The sequence below is a fragment of the Pezoporus flaviventris genome, unplaced genomic scaffold (genome assembly GCF_033815535.1).
Source record: "Pezoporus flaviventris isolate CSIRO_AGI_PZ_B2104156 unplaced genomic scaffold, CSIRO_AGI_Pfla_v1 ptg000002l, whole genome shotgun sequence".
Lineage (NCBI taxonomy): Eukaryota > Metazoa > Chordata > Aves > Psittaciformes > Psittacidae > Pezoporus > Pezoporus flaviventris.
In genome coordinates this window covers 78,548,228-78,554,680 of record NW_026892550.1, presented here as the reverse complement: position 1 = coordinate 78,554,680, position 6,453 = coordinate 78,548,228, and positions in this window count along the sequence as shown.

Below are 6,453 nucleotides of genomic sequence, written 5' to 3'. Positions count from 1 at the left end.
GCCTGGAATATTGGAGACCCAGACCCCTATCTCAGCTCTTTGTCCTTCCAGATGACCGTTAGAGGCTACAGACGTACAGGGTATTGAAGAGTGGTGTCTGGTCATTTTGCCTTGTGCAACTGGATATTGAACTAAACAAGTAAAATTAAAATAATTAGAATGTTTGTGAATATGGGACTAACTGAAGAATTATGGCTAAGGTTAATCACACAGATTGGCATTGCACTCTCTGGTCTCATTCATACTACATCATCATAAACCAGCAAAAAATGCCAAACCACATCAGCATCCAGGAGTGAGATGCCTGGGAGGGCACTTTTCGTACCAATGAGCTGTCAGATCCAGTGAAAGTAAGGGGCAAGTACACACTAGTATAAAGAGGAGGGAAATCTGCATTTCACTCAATACTTGATGTTGTATGTTTGTCAAATAAATAGGGATGATTCCTAATTTGTGAATCAGTCTTGGCAGGTTTTATGTCAGGAACACAGCACCATAGCAATGCTGAAGCTGTCACGAAGGCAGTTCTGCACATGTCTGGCAGTAAGATGGCCAGGAAAACTCAGTGGCATACAGGACAAAAAAAACAAATTAAGAGACATAAACTTATGCTAATCAAATTCAGAAAGAAACATGGGGAAAAAAAAACAATTTATCACCTAAGCTTCTGTCTGTAAGTCTGTACCTAGTGAATAATTCTTTTAAAGCATGAGCTACCTTTCCATACTCTATTTTCTTTAAAAATGAAAGGAAGAGGAATACTATAAAACAAGAATACTATAAAAATTTGTTTTGGTAAGTCTTATTTTCATTATGGTTAAAAAAATTCACTCTTTTCCTCTCACCCTTCAGGAACAATAATACTGAAATTTACCAAGCAGGTATACTCCATTCCCACTTTGAAGTATTTTAAAGTCTTCTACTTTATTTTAATATTTCAAGTGGTAATGTGGATGCATGGATGAGTGTATGACTTGAGGCACATATTCTGAATTTGTTATAATAGATGAACAAATGGTCTTAGTACTAAGTGATTTGGACCTGTCAGGTTATTCCTATCAGAATTCTTCATCTCGAAATAAATCTGCAACTGGTAATGTCACACAAAGGTCAATGAATCTGGATTTTTTTTTTCTTTTTAGAATTATAATTATTAAACCACAATAGAGAGATGGCAAAGAAGTAAATGCCTTTCATTTTCAAAGGTGAGATTGTTAAAAGAACTGGCTGAGATTTCCTAACCACTGATGGCAGCCTTTGAGGCCACAGTGGGACTCACAACCTTGTTAAGAAATACTCACAGGCTGTATGCCATGTAAAAATGGTATCAATATATTTTCACCTTATAGCAAGGGCCCTAATTGGCACATATGGGAGAAAGCAAGGGTAGCAGACCGTGTCAGATAATGGGATGTGCAACCAGGCCTGAGCCACATGAGCCAGTGCACATTTTCTCTTCTCCTTCCCAGCAAAGAACGCAGTGCTCAAATTATATGTCTTATTTATGGGCAAATCATTTATAATCATGTCAGGAAAGTAGCACTGAGGAATTCTAACAAATGAAGAAAGCAAGAACACGAAGTCAGTAGACTGTGGAAACAATGCATTTGATCTATAGCTCAGGTCCTCCCAGCATTTGAAAGGAGCATCAGTACAGGGGGAAGCGTCTTCAGGTCACAGGCAGCAGAGTAGCTACCCCATGCTTGTGCCACTGTGAAATTGCTATATATGAACCTGTGATCTGGGGGAATTGCAAAAGACAAGCAAAATGATATTAATGTATCAAAAAGAATGCATAGGCTGAATAATGATAGGCTGCCTCCTTGAAGTGCTCAAAATAATAAGATTGATGCATGAAACAACTACTGTGATATTTTTAAATAGAAGCATGATTAGTATCATCTGTGAGAAAACACTGACATCACTACTTTGGCTGTTGTGACTGTTGATGACACAACACAGTTCAACTGTTAAAAATATGCAACTTAGTTCTGCATGACACTGAAAGAAAAAAAATTAGTCCTATCGAGAAGCTAGGAAGTGCACAGTCCATAGACTTGCAAGTAGCTAAGTCACAGGGGTATTTTAAAAGTATTTGTAGAGAACCATTATTGATAATCTTGAGAAATATGAAGAAAGTGAGCACACTTGTTTAACAGAAGGTGAGTATGGGAGGATATTGAAAACTAGCCTAAATGAATACATAAATGAACATTGAATGCAGCATAAACAAAAAGGAAAAGTTTCATCTCACCAATAGCAGAATTATGGGGATAGAAATTTGCACAGATTTAAATAGTGAAGAGAAAAATCTTTTGAAGGCTCTTTAAAATATAAATACCACCTCAGAAAGGCTCAGGAAAAAAAAAAATAGAGAAAAAGAAGAAAAAGAATAATCCCAAAAATAATCCCTGGAAAGTGAAAGAGCATATGAGAAAGCATGGTTATGTATAAGACTACAAGGATGACCAATAGCAAGAGACATTAGGACTGGCTGGTGTAGAAAGAAAGATAAAGAGAACTGTAAGTGGCATGAGAAGTGTTGCTAAGCATCAGTTGCTCACCACCTCTTCCAACACAAGAACCAGAAAGCACCAAACCGAGATAGTAGAGAGGGTTCAAAACAGAGGAGATGTCTTTTCATACAACAGGTATGAGACCTGAGAAATACTTACAAAGAAATTTTGTATACATAGGTTTAAAGAGAGACAGGATAGTTACAGAAAAGTAAGAAAGTCATGTGGGTCCTGCCTTTGCCTCCTGGTTCTGCTCAAGATTTCTCTTGTATTTTGAAACTAATTGGCTACTGGGAAAGCAGTAGAGATTTCGTATGTGGTGCTAATTCACGCTTTCCCTAAGCATCCTCTATTGGTTACTGTCTGTCACGGCTTTGAGAGCACCGATGGTCTTGACCTGTCTCCCCAGGGTGGGACCCACGTCCACTTCTGCCCATGGGCTCCAGAGCCCCATTTCAGCTCCAGCCTGCACATTCAGTCCTGATGAGAGCCATTCTGGAGGTTTTCATGTGCTGCCCTCTCTCTTGCTCTTCCTGAATTATTGTCTGGGTTTCCAGGATTGTCCTAGGACTTGACTTCTTAATTTGCCTTTGGCTGATGGCCATTGGCCTGAGACTGGGACCAGTAGATATTGCTGTCTCAGATCTGCTGACTCTGATCAGGGGTGTTGGTGCACAGCTTGAACTGGGGTTGGCCCTCAGCTACCATCTTGTGCCTCCTTGTAAAGCAGCCTCAGTCAGCAAAAGCTTTTGGGATACAGGCGTCATGGGCCTGACAGGCTGGTTGTCCTGTCGTATACCCTGGAGCATTGCTAAGCAAGTACTGCATGACGCAGTTCTTCATTCAGTGCTAATCAATCTCTGGAAGAAAGAAAGTCTGTAGTTTCTGTAAAAGTTATGAGACCAATTTAAAGGTGGGGCCCATTAAAATGACCTTACTTAGGCAATATTGGGTTAAGATCATCAAGAAGTTGGTTAACCACCAGGTCTTTATAGATTAATACAGCTTATTGAATTTGAAGAGAGTAAATAAGGAAAGGATTTAGTGGAGAGCAAGCAGAACACATTTTCACAGCTTGATGGTGACCAGGTCAGGAAACTTTCTCTCATGGCTGTTGAGCAAGGTAACTTTTTGAAAGGTTGTTGTACATAGTGATAGCCTGAACCCTCTCCTTGATCCCATGATGTTGGCAATTGTAAAAGAAAATGCTGAGGACTTGCTTAGGAAAAAAAACCCTGTGAAAGTGTTATGCAGTCAGCAAAAATTTCTTTATTTAATTCTGCAGACAAAAGTAGACTGTTTCAGTGCCTGGAAATCAAACAGAACAAAACTTCATTAGAAATAAGACCGTTTTTCTCACTAGAACAAATGTCTTGGGAATGTTATAGATTTTTCTGTCAAATCAAGACTTGACCATTCTTGTAGAAGATCTGCTCTACTGTAATAAGACAGATGAACAGGTTAGTGAAGTTGTGCTGTATATAATGCCAGGTATTCAATTATAGAATCACGGAACAGTTTGGGTTGGAAGAGACCTTGAAGCTCATCTAGTTCCAATCCCCTGCCATGTGCAAGGACACATTCCGCTAGACCCACCAAACCTGTCTTTGAACACTTTCAGGGATGGGGCAGCCACAGCTTCTCTGAGCAACCTGTTCCTGTGTCTCACCACCCTCACAGTGAAGAATTTCTTCCTAATATCTAACCTAAATCTACCTTCTTTCATCTTAAAGCCCTCATCCCTTGTCCTATCCCTACATGCCCTTGCAAAAAGCTCCTCTCCAGCTGTCTTGTAGGCCCCCTTGGAAGGTTGCTGTAAGGTCTCCCTGAAACCTTCTCTTCTCCAGGTTGAACAAGCCCAACTCTCTCAGGCTATCTTCATAGGAAAGGTGCTCCAGTCCTCTGATCATCTTCATGGGCCTCTTCTGGACTCGCTCTAACAGGTCTACATCCCTCTTATGCTGGGAGCCCCAGAACTGAATGCAGTACTGCAGGTGGGGTCTCATGAGAGTGGAGTAGAGGGGACCATGCTTCTTTTGATGCAGCCCCTTGAAACAATATATTTTCAGTCTTATGTCTCAGGTAATTTTTCAGACCATGCAAAGGTGATGGGGGTTTTGCCCTGGGCATTTCACCTGATGTATGCATGTATTTCCTTGCCGTCATGCTGTGATACAGGTCACATTGGAGTAGCACCTACAAAGATCTAAGTGCTCTCACCCGCCAATGACTTGCACACTTCCAGTTCTGTGTCTGTAATAGAAGCTCCAAACCAACCTACTGATTAAGACTGAATGGAAAGAGAAGGTGTAAAAGCAGCATTAGAGACTACACTTTGTTATTTTAAAGAGAAAAATAAGAAATATCATTTAAAAAGTACTTCCTGGTCTACTTTCCCCCAGATAGATACATACTGCAAATCAATGACAAAATTGTCAGTGAGTTCTTATGAAAGACAAAAGCTCCACCGAGCAGTGGAAGGAACAAGTCCCAGACACTAGTGAAGATGGTCCAAATCAGCTTGTCAGCATGCTTTACAGCAACAAACTGGAACTAGAGTCGCTGAAACAGGAGCATCAAGAAACCTTTTCCATCATTGTAAAGGTTTTTCATGTTCTCAGGGTTTCCTTAGCAGTACACCATCCCTTTTACTTAGTTCATTAACAAAGCTTTGAAATACATTGATTTTTTCTATTTAGGGATTAGTGTCCTGAGAATAAAAAGAACTGAAATCAAAGCTGCCTACTGCAGTTGGTCTCAGCCTGGTCGACTGCTGCCTGCTACTTGCCTCATCCCTTGCAAATTGTGCCTTGGCAGCCACTTCTTCTCGTGGGAGTCTGCTGCCACCCTCTGCCTGGAGGAATCTGCAACCAGCTCCTGCGGTAAAGGTGATTCTTAGTGTGGCTTTTTAAGGGATTATTTTTATTGTTTTTATTATTTTATTTATTTAATCAGCAATTACTGATATTTCAGTGTTCTTATTAAGGGATTTTTACTATCCTTTTTTTTTTTTTTTTTTTTTTTCATGAGCCTAAGTTACAGTCATACGGGAGGGCTTGGATGGAAAAAGGGGTAAGATAGGTCTTTTTTCAGATGGGAAACCATAGTCTTTCTTTGATTTCACTTCAGCAGTTTCACATTTGCCATTCTGGTACTTTTGGTCAACAGTTCTTGGCTCAAGAAGTCAACTTTGAACGTGGATGCTTCTACAGAAAGCTTGGACGACAGCAGTGTGACTATAAAAATAATTCTTATCATCCGTACAGAAAGCGAAGTATTAAAGATATTTTAATTTCTGTAAAGTTAGAAATTAATGGTATATACAGGACTATAAAAAAATAGAAGAAATTGCTGCGTATTTGTAGGTTAGCATGTGGAAACTGAAAGAATACTGTTTCCCCTTTTACTATATGAAAAAGAAAGTGGCAATTTTTTTCTGCAGGTTCTGCTACTTCCAGGTTACAGAGTACATTTAGTTCCATGCCTTATCATATTTTTAGGATCAAAAGCAAAGCAAAAAAGCCCTTGGTAAGTCTGCTAATACATCTGAAGACAACCTGGAAACGAAACCTTGGGAACTCAAGGTTTTGTCAAAAAAACATTGTAAACAAGAGGGAATATTTATTTTGGCATAGTCAGAGCATAATATTGGAACTTGTGACACACCTTTGAAGAAGGATGAAGACACAGGCCTTTGTGTGTATATGTGCTTGGTGGAACATCAGTAACCACACAAATTAGCAGAAGTACAGTGTGCCATCCTGTAATAAAGATCAATAGACAAGTCTTTATGCCTATCTTGTGACTAGAAAATTTCAGTCATGGTATAAGAAACATGCTGGAAGTGGATGGTTGGTGCTTTATGCCACAAAAAAAAAAAAAAACATAAAGAATCCCACCACTGACAAGAAGAGGACCACATCTGTTGTAAAATCAT